Below are 21980 nucleotides of genomic sequence, written 5' to 3'. Positions count from 1 at the left end.
TGACGTCAGACGCACGGCCGGGGGCGGGTCCAGGTAGCCGGGCTGGGAGGTGAGGCTGTTGTTGCAGCGATGGTGCAAACGCGTGAGGTCGCTCTTTGTGGTCAAGTCCCACTCTGGAGTATATTGTGCATCGGCAAATCGACCTCAGATTTCCAGCATTGCTGCTTTTTGCCATTATTATTCACTGTGTCAGAACTGGCTGACATCCACCAATAACAGTAACTCAGCATGTTCTTCAGACTTTTCATCAATATGATCTGATCTTTCTGCGAGAGTGGGACATTCTTTGTTTCAGTCGTACTTCTTCTTCCTGTACGCAGATGAGTCTTGCTTCCTGCACTTGTACAGAACTTGAAAGTTAAATCTCCTCTGCCAATGTCTATCCTGCTGACACATTTCGCTTGGTTCATTCCCGTTCGCTGTTGATTTCTCTGCCTCTCCTGGCCAATTCCCACTACAAATTGACAGATGAGTTTGACTGACCTCTCTGCTAACTGTGGAGACTTCATTCCGTTCTTCTGGTTTCCTTGGTGCGTCCATTCTGTGACACCATCTTCCATTTCTGTACTTCTGAGAAGTCTTTCCTTTAACTGTAGTTTGCCCTTCACTATTGTTGACAAGGATCCATTTCCATTATTATTTTACATTTAGTGCCAATTGTATAATGTAATCACTCCTGATCTCAAAGATTCAAAGTACATTTATAATCAAAGTATATATAAATTATACAACCTTGAGATTTGGCTGCTTACAGGCAGCCACAAAGCAAGAAACCTGAAATAACCCAATTAAAAAAATAAAAGACGAACACCTAATACTCAGAAAGAAAAAAGCACAAATCATGCAAATAATTGAAACAAGCAACAGCATTCCGAACTGAATTAAATCCATAGATCAGAATCCCCGGAGCAACTTAGAGTCGGCCCAAAGCTTCGGCCTCCGTTAATCATATTAGCGGGGCAAATTGCCGCGAAGCTCAGACAGCTGAAGCACTCTCACAGCCTCAGCACCGTGGAGCAAGGAGTGAACATTGCAAGAGAGCGAGTGAAATTGGCCTGACCCTCGCCTCTGGTCCTGACACCCTGCCTTTCCAGTCTACTTGGGTCAGTGTTCAACTCATCCAAACACTGGATCAAGCTGCCGGCTAGGACCCACCACAAGCCCTGGGCCTAGATCACACTGCCCAGCCCAAAGCTACTCTCACCTCTCCAAGTCAGCTCACCACTTAGAGCAATCCAACCTCAATCTGGGTTAGGTACCAGGCATCAAAATGTTTCAACCTCATCTCCTCTGAATCGTTCACTTCAACTCCATCTCTGACAGTGATATCATCCCCATCTGCGGCACTATCTTGAGCCCTTTATGCTTCAACTCATCCCTTGAATCAGTTTCTTCACCTTTGTTCGCCTCTTTATTGTTTGCTGTGATAGTTTGCCACAATTTACATGAGTAAAGGTGTTATTAATAATGCTTTTAGTCAAATTTCTTGCCTTTCGAAATACCAGGAAACTGTCACTCGACTTCAATAGTGCAACCATAAATTGGAACTCCACCCTGTAACCAACCTAACATTTTCGTGTCTCTGTCCATTGCCTCTTTTTCTCTCAATTGCATTTCCAACTTTTTCTGTTCCCGGCAAAAGCTCGCCAACCTGGTCCATTAACTCCATTTCTTTTCCACAGATACTGCCTGACCTGCTGAACACTTCCAGTGCTTTTTAACTTTTAAGCCCCTTTTCTATTTCTATTGTTTAAACACTCACAAGAGTATTCATTTACTATGGCCTTAGAAAAGTTACCTTTTGAAAAGTTAATGCTGACTGTTTACTTAATCCCTCAGCCATGCTCTCTATAGACAGTTCTACCTTCTCATTGCACAAGATCAAAAAGTACACCGGTTGAATATAAATCACTTTCTCATATTTGATTGCAAAGTATTTGTTTCCAATGGTCATTCATTTTCTAGTAAATTAATGTTTTCCCTCTTTGCAGCAGCTTGAAGGTTTTCCTGTGACTAATACAAATTGTAGAAAACAATATTTACTATAAGTTTTGGGGTTCGGTCTTGGTCCAAAGCATCGACTGTACTGTTTTCCAAAGATGCTGCCTGGTCTGCTGAGTTTCTCCAGCATCCTGTGTGTGTTGCTTGGATTTCCAGCATCTGCAAATTTTCTCTTGTTTGTTAATTACATTAATATTGTGATACAGAATTTTCTTTCATTAAGACATTCTGTAACATTATTCTTTATTTTCTGTAATGTATTACCTTGTATTTTAACTTCCCTCCTATTTACAAATTCAACAAAAGGTACTAATCAATAGAAAGCTAAAATTTGCAGCGAGCCGGCAATAGAAAAAAAAGGGATGGTGAACTGATAGATTAGAAACAGCATGGCCAAGGGACACGCGGTGGCATGAGTTAGCTTTCTCGTCCAAGTTGACACCCAGAAAGCAACTGAAGTGTGGGAGCATTGACTTGAAATGAAATTGGACTTTAACAGGGTGGCCTTAGCTTGTAATTTAAAACTAAGTACTGTGATGAACACTGGGTCAGGCTGCTTAGCAGCAGGTTGATGCAACTATTTTGCCCAAGTTGGAGGAAAGCATATGTACCCAGGACTATGCACCCACCCCATAAGATCATAAGACAGCGGTCTTATTCAGCCTGTCAAATCTACTCAGCCATTCAATTATGGCTGATTTATTAAACCTCTCTCTATTTGTGCAAATAATTCTAATTGCATTTATGCAACCCTTTATCATATTTGAGTTGTTTGTGTAAGAGATTCTGCAGATGCTGGAAATCCAGAATAACACACACCAACTCAACAGATCAGGTAGCATCTATGGAAAGGAATAAACAGTTGACATTTCAGACCAAGGCAATTCATTGTCTTGTTGAAGGGTCTGGGCACGAAATATTGACTGTTTATTCCTCTCTGTAGATCCTGCCTGGCCAGCTAAGTTCCTTCAGCATTTTGTGTGTGTTACCATATTTACTTTACCATTTAAAAAAAAACTCTTGAATTTTGACATTGCTTGTAATTAAGTGTAACTTATAGTTCTCGTGAATGCTGGTTTTATGATGCTTTGTGTTGCAAGTAAGTTTTTATTACAGCTCTGCATAGATTTACTTGTACATATAACAGTAAAATCAACTTTGACCTTGACTGCTTCAAGCACTCAAGTAAATCTTAGCTTTTCTTAATTTCTTTTGTTTCTGTTCTAAAACTCGTCTGTTTAATCTTTATGTAGATACAAATAAGAATAATAAAAATGACAGGGGGTGTGGTTTTATTTTCATAAGAATAATGGGACTGTTATAATCACAGCTAAATATTCTTCAATTCATTTATTTTAAATTCTTTTGAAGTATTCAGAAACTCTGGTGAAGGGAAAAGAACTATAGTTTAGGGTACCAATAAGATGAAAAAAGAGGTAATGAGTCAAATCAGGAACTAACAATCAACAAAACCAAAACTTAACATTTTAAACTTTAAACCAGCACAAGTGGTGCATACAAGATTGATTTTGATGTTTAAGAGAAGTTTGGGTAGTTGTGTGGATGGTAGGGGTATGAACATTGGAAGAAGTGTTTCAGGTGGCTTGTCAGGAGTTCCATAACCTTGACGCCTGGGCTGATCAGATAGAAGAAGAGGTTGCGGTGAATCACAATGCAATGAAGACTTGCACAATGCTTTGATTTCAAAGGTGGTATACTTTATGTTTTATAAATAATAATCAATTCTTGGTAAATAATATGGTATCTGGTGTTATTTCGTGATTTTCCAAGATAAAGTGCTGAATGAAGTATAATTACTTCAATGAGAAATTACTTTGCAGCATCTTTAAATTGCAGAATTATGTTCTTTGTGAAAACAAAAATAAACTTGCTTTGCTGCAGTCAGTCAAAAGAAAATAAAATGATTTATTTCTCGCTAATTTGGATAATATTGCTATTTTCCCAATTTTAAAATAGTTTAGGCTTTTTATTTTTGAAATTGATCGCGCCTGTTAGTCAATGGATAACATGGTCCTGAAATATTGAACATGCTCCTAAAAAATCGGATAAGTATGTTGCTTCTTATTTTACTAATTTGAGTGTTATCAGTGGGCCAGCGTTTTTACCCTCCCCTAATTGCCCTTGAGTACGTGGCCATTAGCCTCCTTCATGAACTGCCATAGCCCCTCTAGTGAAGGTACTTTCTTTGTATTGCTGGGAGAAGGAAAGGGGTGCAATTGCTCCAGGACTTAAGTCAAGAATATGCATGTGATAGTGTTCCTACATGCCTGCTGTCTATTCCCTTCTTGTCTTTTAAGGTCACAGGTAGGGATATGCTGCTAGTGTAGCCCCAGTTAGTAACATTAGTGACTCTGGTACATACTGCAGTTATAGTGTGTTGGTAGTCCATGGGCTGTCAATCAAAGGGTTCTTTGCCCTGGATGTTGTCATTTCTCAAGTGTCAATAGTGTTGCACTAAACTAAAAAAGTGGAGCCACTTACATCATTTTACTAGCATGTCTTGAGATAGTAGAAAAGAGTTACCACGCATGACAGGATTTCTGGCCTCTGACCTATTCTTGGAGTACAGTAGAATATCCAGCTCAAGAAAAGATTTTACTCTCTGATAGAAACTGGTAAGGATTTCAAAATAGCTCCATCACCTGTGTGTTGACCATTATATTTCTGAATAACTTGTATAAGCCTGCTTGTCTGTCCACAAACAGCTTTCACAAGAAATTAATACATGAATTGTGCTTCATTTCTGGCAGTGCCTTATCACTTAGGTGCAGGCAATTTCACAGAAAGAACTAAGGAGTCAGTGCTAAGCATAGAATGAAGAAATATGAAAGTTCATAATTTTTAGGAACTAAGTTTTGTTACAGTTTGCTTTTGACTGTTTCTGTAGTGGGTGCATTGCATGACACTGCAAAAAAACGATTGGTGCAATAAGAATTCATGCCATTATGACTATTTAGGGTAATGATAAGATGTTTAGTGTTGAGTTCTATATGTCAGCACAAGGTGCACCACCTTTTATCGCACTGTATTTTCCATCAGTTAAAGTAGGTTTGAAAATTATAGAATTTTTTATAGAATTTTTATAGAATTTTTTGAAGATGTAACTAGTAGAGTGGATAGGGGAGAGCCAGAGGATGTGGTATATTTAGATTTTCAAAAGGCGGCTCTTGACAAGGTCCCACACAGGAGATTAGTGTGCAAACTTAAAGCACATGGTTTTGGGGGTATGGTATTGATGTGGATAGAGAATTGGTTGGCAGACAGGAAGCAAAGAGTGGGAGTAAATGGGCCCTTTTCAGAATGGCAGGCAGTGACTAGTGGGGTACCACAAGGCTCAGTGCTGGGACCCCAGTTGTTTACAATATATATTAATGATTTAGACGAGGGAATTAAATGCAGCATCTCCAAGTTTGCAGATGACACGAAGCTGGGCGGCGGTGTTAGCTGTGAAGAGGATGCTAAGAGGATGCAGGGTGACTTGGATAGGTTAGGTGAGTGGGCAAATTCATGGCAGATGCAATTTAATGTGGATAAATGTGAGGTTATCCACTTTGGTTGCAAGAACAGGAAAACAGATTATTATCTGAACGGTGGCCAATTAGGAAAAGGGGAGATGCAACGAGACCTGGGTGTCATTGTACACCAGTCATTGAAGGTGGACGTGCAGGTACAGCAGGCAGTGAAAAAGGTAAATGGTATGTTGGCATTCATAGCAAAAGGATTTTACAGGAGCAGGGAGGTTCTACTGCAGTTGTACAAGGCCTTGGTGAGACCGCACCTAGAATATTGTGTGCAGTTTTGGTCCCCTAATCTGAGGAAAGACATTCTTGCCATAGAGGGAGTACAGAGAAGGTTCACCAGATTGATTCCTGGGATGGCAGGACTTTCATACGAAGAAAGACTGGATCGACTAGGCTTATATTCACCGGAATTTAGAAGATTGAGGGGGGATCTTATTGAAACGTATAAAATTCTAAAGGGATTGGACAGGCTAGATGCAGGAAGATTGTTTCCGATGTTGGGGAAGTCCAGAATGAGGGGTCACAGTTTAAGGATAAAGGGGAAGCCTTTTAGGACCGAGATGAGGAAAAACTTCTTCACACAGAGAGTGGTGAATCTGTGGAATTCTCTGCCACAGGAAACAGTTGAGGCCGGTTCATTGGCTATATTTAAGAGGAAGTTAGATATGGCGCTTGTGGCTAAAGGGATCGGGGGTATGGAGAGAAAGCAGGTACAAGGTTCTGAGTTGGATGATCAGCCATGATCATACTGAATGGCGGTGCAGGCTCGAAGGGCCAAATGGCCTACTCCTGCACCTATTTTCTATGTTTCTATGAAAAGCATATAGTTCACGTAGGTCACAATCTATATATGCTCTTTATAGAAGCTCAGAAGGATCCCAGTAAAATTCCATGTCTGAAGAGAGTGCCAATATATATCTGAATAATTTATGCAGGTATTCATATTGTCCCTCCATAATCTCCCAGAGAAATGAAGTACATTCGTGACTCAGCTGGCCCTGAGAATGTTCAAGTAGGATGACAATGGGATGATAATGGTCTGAGAGAGGATAAGTCTCCTGGACCTGATAGAATGCACCCTCAGGTTCTGAAGGAATTAGCTGGAGAGCTTGCTGAGGCATTAATAACGATCTTTCAAGAATCAATAGATTCTGGCATTGTACCGGGTGACTGGAAAATTGCAGGTGTTACTCTGCTATTTAAGAAGGGTGGGAGGCAGCTGAAAGGAAGCTTTTGACCTGTTAGCTTGACATCAGTGGTGGGAAGTAGTTGAAATTGATAGTTAGGGATGGGATTACGGAATACCTGGAGGCACATGACAATATAAGCCAAGCCAGCATGTTTTTCTGAAAGGAAAATCTTACCTGACCAACCTACTGCAATTCTTTGAGGAAATTACAAGCAGGGTAGACAAAGGAGATGCAGTAGACATGGTGTACTTGGACTCTCAGAAGTCCTTTGACAAGGTGCTGCACATGAGGCTGCTTAGCAAAATAAGAGCCCATTGAATTACAGGGAAGTTAGTAGCATAAGTGGAGCATTGGCTGGTCAGCAGAAAACAGAGTGGGAATAAAGGGATCCTATTCTGTCTGGCTGCCGGATACCAGTGGAGTTCCACAGGGGTCGGTGTTAGGATCACTGCTTTTTACGATGTATGTTACGATGATTTGGACTACGATATTAATGGATTTGTGGCTAAATTTGCCAATGATACAAAGATAGGTGGAGGAATGGGTAGTATTGGGGAAACAGAGAGCCTGCAGAGAGACTTAGATAGTTTAGGGGAATGGGCAAAGAAGTGGCAAATGAAATAAGATATTAGAAAGTGTACGGTCATGCACTTTGATGGAAGAAATAATAAGACTATTAGTTAGATGGGGAGAGAATTCAAAATGCAGAGATGAAAAGGGAATTAGGAGTCCTTGTGCAAGATACCCTAAAGATTAACCTGAAGGTTGAGTTGGTGATGAAGAAGGTGAATGCAATGTTGGCATTAATTTCTAGAGGTATAGAATATAAAAGCAGGGATGTGATGTTGAGGCTTGATAAGACACTCATGGGACCACACTTGGAGTATTGTGTGCAGTTTTGGCTCCTTATTTTAGAAAGGATATACTGACATTGGAGAGGGTTCAGAGAAGGTTCACGAAAATGATTCCAGGAATGAAAGGGTTACCATGTGAGGAACGTCTGGCAGCTCTTGGGCTGTATTCCCTGGAGTTCGGGAGAATGAGGGGGGGATCTCATAGAAACATACTGAATGTTAAAAGGCCTGAACAGATTAGATATGGCCAAGTTATTTCCCATGGTAGGGGAGTCTAGGACAAGAGGGCTCAACTTCAGGATTGAAGGATGTCCATTTAGAACAGAGATGCAGAGAAATTACTTTAGTCAGAGGGTGGTAAATCTGTGGAATTTCTTGCCATGACCGGCTGTGGAGGCCAAGTCATTGGCTGTATTTAAAGCAGAGATAGATAGGTTCTTGATTAGCCAGGGCATAAAAAGTATGGGGAGAAGGCAGGAGAGTGGGTATGACTGGAAGAATTGGATCAGCCCATGATTGAATGGTGGAGCAGACTTGATGGGCTGAATGGCCTACTTCTGCTCCTATACCTTATGGCTTTATGAGTTTTAATTTCACTTCCAGTAGGTGACACATTCCTTTGTTGCCCACTAAACATATTCTTGTTCCATTCCAGGTCAAGGAATGTTAGTCAATACCTACACATTTTTTTTGGAAAACTTACTTCTCATGGCTGGGGTTACTGGGGCCGAGAATGGCAAATCACTTCTGCAGAAAAGTTTGTCAAGTTGTTGTGTGTTTTTTCTCTCTGTGTTGTTTTTTACGTAGTTCAGTCTAGTTTTTGTACTGTGTCATGTAACACCATGGTCCTGAAAAACATTGTCTCATTTTTATTATGTTATGGTCGAAATGACAATAAAAGTGACTTGACTTGACTTATCTACCTTCAGACCTTCCAGCTTCCCAAGCACCTTCTCCTTATTAATAGTAACAGTACTCACTTCTGCCTCATAACACTCAAACTTCTGGCATTCTGCTAGTGTCTTCCATAATGAAGAAAGACACAAAGTATTTATTAAGTTCCACCGCCATTTCTTTGTACCCTAATACTACCTCTCCAGTGTCATTTTCCAGCAGTCCAATATCCACTCTTGTCTCTCTTTTACTCTTTATGTATATTTGAATAAAACTATTGATATCCTCTTTTATATTATTTTGTCAGCTTCCCTTCATATTTAATCTTTTCTCTCCTTAAGGCTATTTTAGTTGCCTTCTGTTCATTTTTAAAAGCTTCCCAATCATCTAACTTCCCAGTAGTTTTTGCTATGTTGTATCCCCTCTCTTTAGTATTCATGCTGTCTTTGGCTCATCCTCCCTTATGAATACTTCTTCATCTTTGGCATGTATCTCTCCTGCGCCTTCAGAATTGCTCTCAGAAACTCCAGCCATATATTTTTTTTTGCTGTCATCCCTACTGGTGTCACTTTGCAATCAACCTTGACCAACTCCTCTCTCATGCCTCTGTAATCCCCTTTACTCCACTGTAATACGGATACAACTGACTTTATCTCCCTTTCAAACTGTAGAGTGAATTCTATTATATTATGATCAGTGCTTCCTGAGGTTTCCTTGACTTTAAGCTCCTTAATCAAAATTAGTTCACTGAACAGCACCCAATCCAAAATTTCCTTTCCCCTAGTGGGCTCAACTACAAGCTGCTCTAAAAAGTGATTTCGCAGATATTTTACCAATTCCCTTCAGCCAGTGCTCAGCTCAGGAGATATTAGGCTTAGAAAATCATATCTCAACTCTGAGCTGATTCCACAACTTATGGACTAGCTTTGATGGACTCTACCCTCATCGGTATTACTTATTTACTTATTTATAGTAATTATTCTTATTTGCCTTCTTTTACACATTGTTTGTCAATTTTTGTAATTTTTTTATTGAATTTATTGTACTGTATTTCTTTATTCTACTGTGAATGCCTGCAAGAAATGCATCTCAAGATAGTATGTGGTGACTTAACATACTTTGATAATAAATTTACTTAAAACAATATCTAATAGATGTATTCCACAAGCCAGTACTTTAGGACAGTTCTGACTGAATTCTGTAATGTTGGATTGGTTGTTCTTCAGATAGTTTGAACAGTGATTCTGACCTTTCGATGTGAAGGATCCCTCAGCACTTTTCAAGGACGCAGAGCTGTTTGGATCAGAAACAAATCAGTCTAAAGCTGAACACAGATCAATAATTTTATGGACTATTTCATATTAATCATTCTATCTTTTTGCAAGTACAATGTACAAGAATCTGAGGATCAGAATTTTTATTTGATTCTGATGAGCTCACTGTAATTTTCCAAAGCCAGTACCAGTTACTTAACGTAGATTGCACTGCAGGCTGATGTTTTCAGTTATGAATATTGCATAACTCCTGTAGAATTAGGAAGGCATACATGTTAAATATTTTATTGAAGTTTTATCTGTATTTTTCAACTGAATCAATAGCATAAGTAAGAAATGTTATGCAATATTAAGTCTCAAATTTCACCATTTAGCAACAAACATTTTTATGTTTCAGTAATTTTCCTTTGCATGAGCAATTTAAAATCACGTGAATAAAACTATATAGTGAGTTGCTCATGATGAAGCATGTATCATTTGGAATATTTTACCATCTGAGGTGAAAGAACTTGCCAGCTCCCATTATTGTGCGGTCGCAAGAAGGACATGCAAAAGGACTCTGGCAATAGATATCATCAATAAACAATACATTCATGTCCTCAAGACAAAGTTTTAATTTAAATTTATTTGGTACAAGTTTATACTCCTGGCTTATTTGCACCTCTGCCTTCCTGTTGTTCCCAGAGTGGTTGACTTGATGCAGACATACTTTCACAGGAACACCCGAACCTCCAATACCTCCTTGTTAACCAGGCACAAGCTCAGACAGCTTGCAAATTGTTTTTAATTCTTTTTGATTTTGAAATTGATGGAGAAAATTCCAAAGCATTCTAATTCGGTTCAACAGGTCACTATTCAGACAGCAGCAAGAAAAGTAGACACACCTGATTATTTACAAGCAATTTAATATGGGAAGGGAAATCATAGCTGAGCTCATTCCTGTGCTCTGCATAGATGTGGGCTGGCTGTCATCCTTCACTGTGGGAATGCTGCTTTGTATTTGGTAATGCAAATTGCATTGTGTTTTCCATGGCCCCTGCTGTACTTCATGATAGGATCTGATTATCATCTTTATCATTTGGTTATGGCTCCTATCTTGTACACTTAGTAGATCTGCAGTTTAGGGTAGCAATTCCATCTCTGGCAGTGTCCAGGGCTTCCTTCATGTTGGTAATTTCTTGGTTTTCACTATTGTCAGTCATGGAAGTCCTGGGTAGAGTCTCAGGAACACCGTCACACTCAGATGTAGAAGGATTCTTCATTGCTGTTTCCGTAACAATTTGGTTTTACCGTCAGAGTTGTTAGCCTTAGACTGAGGCCCCGAACCTGGAGGACCAGTGGACCACTCTTAGTCTGGCCTCTAACCTTTGACCTGTTTGGCATGAGTGACCCTACCAAGAGTCATAAAGCCCTGACTCCAGCCAACAGAGCTCTCCGAATCATTGAGGTATGCACGCCTCCAAACCACGAAAAAGTTGTGGTCTTCTTGGAGGCATGTACATTCAGTGGCCACTTTATTAGATACAGACGTGGAGCACAACATGGTCTTCTACTGCTGTTGCCCATCCATTTCAAGGTTCACTATGTTGTGCATTCAGAGATGGTCTTTTGCACACCACTGTTGTAACGTATGGTTACTTGTGCTCCTGTTGCCTTCCTGTCAGCTCGAATCAGTCAAACCAGTTTTCTCTGAAATCTCTCAATTACAAGGCTCTTTTGCCCACAGAACTTCCACTTATTGGATGTTTTTTGTTTGTTTTTCACACCATTCTCTGTAAACTCTAGAGACTGTTGTGCATGAAAATTCCTGAACAGGTTCCCGACCCAAAACGTTGACTGTTTATTCATTTCCATATATGCTGCCTGACCTGCTGAGTTCCTCCAGCATTTCGTGTGTGTTGCTTTGGATTTCCAGCATCTGTACACTTCAGCATGTTTTATCGTTTTTGGTAACCAGTTGCACACAGCAAGCTCCCAGAAGCAGCATTCTGAGGATAGTTATTTGGCAAAGGCGCCAACAGTTATCAGAGAAAATAGAAGACTGGAGAAAGTTGAGAAGACTGCAAAAACAGCACTCCCAACTAACATGTCCAAACTTTTATATCCAACTTGCTGTTGTGGAAAATTTCAGATTCCAAGGTGGTGTACTTGAGGTGATGTAAATTGGTAAATTGGTTTATTGTAGTCATATGTATTGAGGTACAGAGGAAAAACTTGTCTTGCATACTGTCCATACAAATCAACTCATTACAATGGTGCATTGAGGTAGTATAAAATAAAATATTAACTGAGTGCAACGTCGTAGGTCCACAATCCCTTATGTGAAATCCTCGGGGCCAGTTGCATTTTGGAATTCAGAATTTTTAGGATTTCAGAATCCCTCCTTATTGGTTCTGGGACCCCCCCCCCCCCCGTGGATATCAAAAAAACATGTATGCTCAAGTCCTTTATTTAACCTGCCTCAGTGCGGGTGAACTTTAGGACCCGGCGGAGCTCCAGACCTACGCACATCCTCCCATATACTTTAAACCATCTCGAGATTACTTAAAATACCTAATATAATGTAAATGCTATGTAAATAGTTGTTATACTATTGTATTGTTTAGGGAATAATGACAAGAAAAATACTTTATTTCCAACAAAAACATTCAATAAAACATAAAAATATACAGCTTCAAACAAACCAAATCAAACACATGGTAAATGACTTATTGGAATAAATGTAGAATGTCATTGTCACTATAAAACATCAGTAACTTGCCTTTCTGTTTCTTTAAATCATATACAGTGGTAGTTCCGACACCATATTCTTCTGTAAGACACCGCAGACACACCACGATCAAGCTTCTGCAATAACTCCACTTTCTGCGTTATTGATAGATGCTTCCTTCTCTTTTTCTGATTGTTACCCATAGGGGTATCTGCAGTTCTTTTTAACATTTTCATAGTGAAATTAAACACAAAGTCAACAGTGAACAGCAAATGCACGTGCAACCAGTATGAGCGATGAGCCACAACTGACGTCTGGCGGCCTCTGCTCGTGCTGCCACGTTGCACCAGAGTGACATCAGCTGTTAGCAAAAAAAAAAAGGGTTTCCGGAGCTTTTGGGATTTCAGAATTTCGGATAAGGAATTGTGGACCTGTAAATCAAGAGGTCGAACATCTATCTATTGTACCAGGCATTCATCATCGTCGTTATGTGCTGTGTCATGACATGGTCAATCATGGTCTTTCCATGAGCATTAAACATGGGTTTAAGCAGATGCTACATTTTGCCCAAGGGTAACCTGCAGGCTAACAGAGGGAAGGAGCCTCTTTTGGCAGAGAAGTATCTCCACCTCACTACCCCAAGGAAAACATTAAATAGCCTTATAACAGTTGGATAGAAACTGCCCTTGAGCCTGGTAGTATGTGTTTTCAGGCTTTGGTATCCTTTGCCTGAAAGGAGGGGGGAAATGAGAGAATGTCTGTGGTGCGTGTGGTTTTTGATTAAAGTGGCTACTTTACCTAGGTAGCAAGAAGTGTAGAGAGTCCATCGTGGAGATATTAGTTTCCGTGATGTGCTGAGCTCTGTTCTCAACTCTCTACAGCTTCTTGTAGCCATGAGCAGATCAGTTACTATACCACACAGTGATGCACCTGGATAGGATGTTTTCTGTGGAGCGTCAATAAAATAAAAACAGTGAGGATCAAAAGGAACATTTTAAATATCTTTAGTCTCCAGAGGAAGTAGTGGTGCTGGTGAGCTTTCCTGGCTGTGCCATCAATATGGTTGGAACAGGACAGGATGTTGACTCCTAGGAATTTAAAACTCTCAACCCCTTTGACCTCAACACCATTGGTGTAAACAGGAGCATGCACACCTCCCTCCTTCTGAAGTCAATGACCAGCTCTTTTGTTTTTCTGACATTGAGGGTAAAGTGACACCATGTCACTAGGCTGTCTACCTCTTTATTGTACTCCGACTCATCATTATATACATCCGGCCCACTGCAGTGGTGTCATCAACAAACTTGTAGATGGAGTTAGAGCACAATATGGCACAAGACTTAATATGAATTTGAGGGGAAACATAGAGGGTTGATATGTTTGTGAAAGATCTGCCAGAGGAAGTATTTGAAACAGGTAAAATACTAACTTTTAAGACAGTTGGACAGGTTTGGAAAGGAAAGGAAGTAGTAAAATGGATTCAACAGTGGCCGGATGGGAGATGCCAGAGAGTAGTGGTGGATAACTGTTTGTCAGGTTGGAGGCCAGTGACTAGTGGTGTGCCTTAGGGATCTGTACTGGGTCCAATATCGTTTGTCATATACATTAATGATCTGGATGTTGGGGTGGTAAACTGGATCAGTAAGTATGCAGATGATACTAGGGTAGGTGGTGTTGTGGATAATGAAGTAAGTTTTCAAAGTTTGCAGAGAGATTTAGGCCAGTTAGAAGAGTGGGCTGAGCGATGGTAGATGGAGTTTAATGCTGATAACTGTGAGGTGCTACATTTTGGTAGGAACAATCCAAATAGGACATACATGATAACCGGTAGGGCATTGAAGAATGCAGTAGAACAGAGTGATCTAGGAATTATGGTGCATAGTTCCCTGAAGATAAGGAATCTCATGTGGATAGGGTGGTGAAGAAAGCATTTGGTATGTTGGCCTTTATAAATCAGAGCATTGAGTATAGGAGTTGGGATATAATGTTAAAATTGTACAAGGCATTTGTAAGGCCGAATTTGGAGTATTGTGTACAGTTCTGGTCACCGAATTATAGGAAAGATGTCAACAAAATAGAGAGAGTACAGAGAAGATTTACTGGAATGTTCCCTGGGTTTCAGCACCTAAGTTACAGGGAAAGATTGAATAAGTTAGGTCTTTATTCTTTGGAGCGTAGAAGGTTGAGGGGGGACTTGATAGAGGTATTTAAAATTATGAGGGGGATAGATAGAGTTGATGTGGATAGGCTTTTTCCATTGAGAGTAGGAAAGATTCAAACAAGAGGACATGAGTTGAGAGTTAGGGGGCAAAAGTTTAAGGGTAACACGAGGGGGAATTTCTTTACTCAGAGAGTGGTAGCTGTGTGGAATGAGCTTCCAGTAGAAGTGGTAGACACAGGTTCAGTATTGTCATTTAAAGCAAAATCGGATAGGTATATGGACAGGAAAGGAATGGAGGGTTATGGGCTGAGTGCGGGTCAGTGGGATTAGGTGAGAGTAAGCATTCAGCACGGGCTAGAAGGGCCGAGATGGTTTGTTTCTGCGCTGTAATTGTTATATGGTTAGAAGGTAATGGGCCAAATACTGACAATTGGGACGACCTTATAGGAGGTATGGACCAGTTGGGCCAAAGAGCTTGTTTTGATGCTGTATAACTTTACAACTCTATGTCAAGACTGTATCATCATACATAAGTGTAGTCTTGGAAGACCTTCTGAATGAACTATGCACACATTGCCTGATCTGCACATGAGCTGTGTGGATTAATCTTTAAAATGGGCTTTGCTAAAGATTAACAAGTACACATCTGTTAAAATGGTAATTAGCAAGATGCCAATTACCTGTCAATAGTTGCCAGAAGTTCAGAGAAGTTGATATAGGCCACTTATCATTGGTAAAGAAGGCTGTTCTTGGTGTGATTCTCACAAATGATTCAAGAAGAGCCAGAATTCTGAATCCTCAGGTGGGTGGTGCACTTGCAACATCTGATAACTCTGCAAATTTCACACTTGTGCTATCAGTACTGCTGATAAGGTGAAATAAACTCAGAGATCCTGAGGCTCAGTTAAAATTGTAAACATGTTAGATTATTTTCTGTTTTCCCTTTAAACAAAGTGGAAGGAGTATATTATATGTAAATATATGTGATGTCCTTACTGTACATTGTATCACGTTGTGTGAACCAGCAATCTGAAATAACTAACCACATCTTGTTTAAACTCTTCAATTTTCACACCTATAATTCTTGTCACACAGCAAAGGCCTTTGGAAGAGCTTATAAATTTGCTGACTACATTTTCTTTGTTCTCATGAAGGACGCCTATGCCCAGAAACATGGTGTTGATGAGACTAATTGCTAAGAGTCCTTCTCTTCCTCCATCTTCAAGAAGGTCACTCTGCTTTTATGGTCCTATTATGTAGCAAAAAAAAACATAATAAAGTATAGAACTGGGACAGGCCCTTTGGCTGATCATATCTATGCCAAACATGATGACAACTTAAACTAATCCTGCATATTGTTGTGTATCCCTCTATTCCAGGGGTTCCCAACCTTTTTTATGCCATGGACTAATACCATTAATCAAGAGGTCCGTGGACCCCAGGTTGGGAACCCCAGCCCTGTACACTGCCTTTATATGTATCTGTCTAAATAACCATATTTGCTTTTACAGTTCAAAGCACCTACTATTTACTGTGTGTAAAAAAAAATCCTTTTTCCCTCACACTTTTGCCCTGTAGTATTTGACATGTCTACCCTGGATAAAAGACTCTGGCTATCTACCCTATCCAAGCATTTCATGATTTTACATACTTCCATTTGGTTGCCCTTCAGTCCCTGACACTCCAGAGAAAACAATCCATGGTTGTCCAGTGCCTTAACACAAGATATTCTGCAGATGCTGAAAATCCAGAGCACCACAAATAAAAAGCTGGAAGAATTCAGCAGGTTAGCATCTATGGAAATGAATAAACAGTCAACATTTTGGGCTGAGACACTTCATTAGGACATGTTTGTCCAATTTTACCTTACAGGCAATACACTCTAATCCTGACAATGTACTAATGAATTTCCTCTCCTGAACTGATACTACTTTTGTTCTTTTAACATTCACATTCCCATCACATCCTCCCATATTTTATCACAAGGTTACCTATTTACAGCCCACCAACTCACACATTTTTGGGATTGGGGCAATCTGTGCAGTCACAGGAACAACATGCAGAAACCACACAGCACTGGGGGTCAGGATTAAGCCAAGGTAATTGGATCTGAGAAAGTCAGCAGTTTAAATCAGAGCATTGAGTATAGAAGTTGGGATGTAATGTTAAAATTGTACAAGGCAGTTTCAAAAGTTACAGACCCACCCTTACAAAAACTTAGTTTGTACATTTATACCAACAAATATCAATGTCTGTCAAGTTACAGACTGCATAGCCATCACTGTTCCATGGTCCCAAGGTCTTTCGTGGGACTTAGGAGTGAAGTTAAGCAGAGCACTGAATGCCTGCTATGCAACAGCTCTCACCCCGACTTTCTGACAAGCAACAAAATGAGAGCACTACCAAGAAAAAACTGAGAACTACTGTAACTCCTCCACTGCACCTACAGATTGAATAAATTATTCCATCCCTAGTGAAGAGGAATCATACTGCTGTTAGACTCCCCTGTGGTACCAGAAACATTCAGCAAGACAGGCAACGGAATTGAAAAAGCATTCTATCTGAAACATTACCTCTGTATCTCTCTTCACAGATGCTGCTTGACCTGCTGAGTTTCCCCAGCATCTTCAGTTTTTATTTAAGATTTTCAGAACTTGAAATTTGCTGAATTTAACAGAGATTCAAGTTGGCATTTGTTTGAAAGCAATTTATTCTGATCAGCCTCATGACCAATTTGGGAACATTTAAGCCAGGAGAATCAGATTCCTGTATATTTTACTAGGACATATATTACTGATTTTGTTTTTCTTCATAGGTGGTAAGCTTTGCTGGCATTGTTAACAATTTTGGAGAGAAGTTGCTGCAGAACTTTGGAGAGAAGTCAGTCTCGAAGTGCTGCAGCCTATGAGGTAATTGAATCATTGGGTAGCAGGTTTGAAGATTTTAACTCAGCAACGATAAAGGAACTGCATATATATCCACAATGATGCATGACTTGAAGGCATTTGAGGAGGCGGTGGTGTGCTCAGTATAGTATCACTGATATAATCTTAATAATACTACCAGAGCCAATATTTATCCTAATTCCTATTGCCCTTGAGAAATTGGTTATGAGGCTTCTTATTAAACTATTACAATCCTAGTGAAGATACCATACTACCACAGGATTGAGAAGGGTAGAGTTTCAGGATTAATGAAAGAATGGTATAAATTTCCAACCAAGCGTGTGTGACCTGGGAGCCTGCAGATGGTGATGGTCCCTTATACATTTGCCTGCACCCTTTTTTATGGAGAGCGTATGTTAAGAGGTATTGATAAAGTACATTATATGCACTGTAACCATAATGTGCTGAAAGAGGAGGAAGTAAATGGTTCAGGCATTGATAGATTGTTCAACCATTTGTAGTCTTGTGCTGGGGTTCAGCCTCTGTAGGACATTGGAGTTTCACTGAAAGTGATCCTTCACATTCCTGAACTGTGCCTTGTAAATGGTGTAAAGATTTTCTGAATCTGGAGGAGAGTTGATAGAAGCAGAGCCTTAGTCTCTGACTTGCAGCTCTGTTTTTTTTGTGCCTGCTCAGTTTAGTACTTAGTCAGTGGCGATTTGCAGATATTGATGAGGCATCGTAATGCTGAAAGGGAAGTGGTTAGATAGATTTCATCTTGAAAACAGACCTAGTCTAGCACATGCCTCACCCAAATGCTTCTTGCCATTTATAAGCTCCTGATCGAATCTTCATATCTTGCTACAGTTGCGAATCGGAACACATTTTGTGTCTGATTGCTTCACGTGTGCACAAAAGCATATCATATGTTAATCAAGTAACAGGCCTCTGAAATTTGATATACAGTATCGTTGCCATGAAATTTCCTCGGTGTCAAGATCTCTGAGGATCTAACCTGGTCCCAACATATCAATGTAGTTATAAAGAAGGCAACACAGCGGCTATACTTTATTAGGAGTTTGAAGAAACCTGGCATGCCAACAAATACACACAGGGCATGCCCTTTTCTCATTGTTACCATCAGGTAGGAAGTACAGAAGCCTGAAGACACACACTCAGTGATTCGGGAACAACTTCTTCCCCTCTGCCATCTGATTTCTAAATGGACATTAAAGCTTTGGACTCTACCTTATATTTTTAATATACAGTGTTACTGTTTTGCACATTTTTAAAAATCTATTCGATATACATAATTGATTTACTTTTTTAATTTATTATTACTTTTTCTCTCTCTCTGCTAGATTATGTTTTGCATTGAACTGCTGCTACTAAGTTAACAAATTTTATGTCACATTCCAGTGATAATAAACCTGATTCTGATTCTGAAAGGGTAACCATTAAAGTGCTTTTTTTTGTTAAATGGAGATGCACTAACAATATCAGGCTGAATTTCACCCCAGTGTGATTATTCATCTATTACACAGGAAGGGGCATTAAGACATCACAGAAATTCTTCCTTTCACTGAGCATCTCCAAGTTGGATCTGAGAAAGAACTCCATCAACAGCATATTTAAAGACTTAAATAGTTGTAACTTCTTGTAATTTGCTAGAGCTCTAAGAGTACCTAGTTTCTTGAACTTTTCATATGCTTTTCTTCTTAACAAGATTTTCCACGTTCTTTGTAGCCATGGTTCTTTTCCTCTACCATTATTTCCCTGCCTCAGTAGAAAAACCTATGTAGAACATCATGTAAATGTTCCCTGAACATTTGCCACATTTCTGCTGTAAATTTCCCTGAGAACATCTGCTCCCAATTTATGTTCTCAAGTTCCTACCTAATAGAACATAGAACATAGACATCTACTGCTCATGACAGGCCCTTTGGCCCGCAATGTTGTGCCGACCGTGTAGTCTGCTCTAGAAACTGCCTAGAATTTCCCAAGTGCATCGCCCTCTATTTGTCTAAGCTCCATATACCTATCTAAGAGGCTCTTAAAAGACCCTATTGTATCTGCTTATGGCACCGCAGCTGGCAGTGATTCCACGCACTCACCGCTCTCTGTGTGGAAAACATCCCCTCGGTACCTATTTCCTAGCACCTTAAAACTATGCCCCCTTGTGTTAGCCATTTCAGCCCTGGGAAAAAGCCTCTGGCTATCCACACAATCAATGCCCCTCATTCTGACAGGCTGCATCACTGTCTGGTATGAGGACTTACAGATATGCGCTACCACACAGGACTGGAAGATGCTGCAGAGGGTTGTAAATTTAGTCAGCTCCATCTTAAGTACTAACCTACTAAGTACCCAGGATATCTTCAAGGAGTGGTGTCTCAGAAAGGCAGAGTCCATTACTAAGGGCCCCCAGCACCCATGGCATGCCCTTTTCTCACTGGTTACCATCAGGTAGAAGGTACAGAAGGCACACACTCAGCAATTCAGGAACAGCTTCTTCCCCTCTGCCATCTAATTCCTAAATGGACATTGAACCCTTGAACACTGCCTCACCTTTTTAATATATATTATTTCTGATTTTTGCATGATTTTTAATTTATTCAATGTATGTATGCTTAATTGATTTATATATTTATTTATTATTACTATTCTTTTATTTTTTTTCTTCTATACTATGTATTTCATTGAACTGCTGCTGCTAAGTTAACAAATGTCATGACACATGCCGATGATAATAAACCTGATTCTGACTCTAATTCATCTTACACACCTCTATCAGGTCACCTCTCATCCTCTGTTGCTCCAAAGAGAAAAGGCCAAGTACACCCAACCTATTCTCATAAGGTACACCCTCCAATCCAGGCAGCACCTTTGTTAATCTCCTCTGCACTCTCTCTATAGTATCCACATCCTTCCTGTAGTGAGGTGGTCAGAACTGAATACAGTACTCCAAGTGGGGTCTGACCAAGGTCTTATATAGCTGTAAAATTACCTCACTGCTCTTGAACTCCATCCCAAGGTTGATGAATGTCAAGACATCATATGCCATCTTAACAACACTGTCAACCTGCACAGCAGCTTTGAGTGTCCGATGGACATAGACCCCAAGATCTCTCAGATCCTCGACACTGCCAAGAGTCTTACCATTTATATTATATTCTGTCTTCAAATTGGACCTAACAAACTGAACCACTTCACATTTATCTGGGTTGAAGTCTATCTGCCACTTCTCAGCCCAGTTCTGCATCGTATCGATGTCCAACTGTAACCTCTGACAACCCTCCAGACTATCCACAACACCACAAACCTTTGTGTCATCAGCAAACTTACTAACCTACCTTTCTACTTCTTCATCCAGGTCATTTATAAATATCACAAAGAGGAGGGGTTCCAGAACAGATCCCTGTGGAACACCACTGGCCACTGACCTCCATGCAGAATACGAACCATCTACAATCACTTTTCCTTCTGTGGGCAAGCCAATTCTGGATCCACAAAGCAAGGTCTCATTGGATCCCACACCTCCTTACTTTTTGAAGGAGCCTTGCATGTAGTACTTTATCAAATGCCTTACTGAAATCCATATACACTACATCCACCGCTCTACCTTCATCAATGTGTTTTGTTGATAGTAGGGGATAAAATTGGTCTTCTTGAAGATCAGAGTGGTCGGCTATGTATGGAACCAAAAGAAATGGGAGAGGTATTAAATGGGTTTTTACATCTGTATTTACTAAGGAAACTGGAATGGAGTCTATGGAAACAAGGCAAACAAGTAGTGAGGTCATGGAACCTATACAGATTGAAGAGGAGGAGGTGCTTTCTGTCTTGAGGCAAATCAGAGTAGTTAAATCCCCAGGACCTGACAGGGTATTCCCTCGGACCTTGAAGGAGACTAGTGTTGAAATTAAAGGGGCCCTGGCAGAAATATTTAAAATGTTGATATCCACGGGTCAGGTGCCAGAGGATTGGAGGATAGCGCATGTAGTTCTGTTGTTTAAAATAGGCTCAAAAAGTAAGCCGGGAAATTATAGGCTGGTAAGTTTGACATCGGTAGTAGGTAAATTATTGGAAGGAATGCTAAGAGATAGGATCTACAAGTATTTAGATAGACAGGGACTTATTAGAAAAAGTCAGCATGGCTTTGTGCATGGTAGGTCACGTTTAACCATTCTGTTAGAGTTTTTTGAGTAAGTTACCAGGAAAGTGAATGAAGGAAGGCAGTGGATGTTGTAGACACGGACTTCAGTAAGGCCTTTGACAAGGTCCTGCATGGGAGGTTAGTTAGGAAGATTCAGTCGCTAGGTATACATGGAGAGGTAGTAAATTAGATTAGACATTGGCTCAATGGAAGAAGCCAGAGAGTGGTACTGGAGGATTGCTACTCTGAGTGGAGGCCTGGGACTAGTGGTGTGCCACAGGGATCAGTGCTGGGTCCATTGTTATTTGTCATC

The 21980-nt window shown here is 40.2% G+C and overlaps 1 long non-coding RNA gene across 2 annotated transcripts in view; it reads left to right on the top strand.

The window, feature by feature from the left end:
- The window catches only part of LOC132403050 (uncharacterized), a 38495-nt gene that overhangs the window by 526 nt on the left and 15989 nt on the right, over nucleotides 1-21980 (top strand). The window contains exons 2-3 of one of the 2 annotated variants that reach the window (XR_009515171.1): nucleotides 17442-17535; nucleotides 20885-21774. This is a non-coding gene — a long non-coding RNA (uncharacterized LOC132403050). Of the gene's footprint in view, nucleotides 1-17441; nucleotides 17536-20884; nucleotides 21775-21980 lie in introns of those variants that run through there. The other variant, XR_009515172.1, reaches the window with a different exon arrangement.

The sequence above is a fragment of the Hypanus sabinus genome, chromosome 12 (genome assembly GCF_030144855.1).
Source record: "Hypanus sabinus isolate sHypSab1 chromosome 12, sHypSab1.hap1, whole genome shotgun sequence".
Classification (NCBI taxonomy): Eukaryota; Metazoa; Chordata; class Chondrichthyes; order Myliobatiformes; family Dasyatidae; genus Hypanus; species Hypanus sabinus.
Note: the sequence above shows the minus strand (reverse complement) of the source record. Positions and strands in the feature narration are given on the sequence as shown.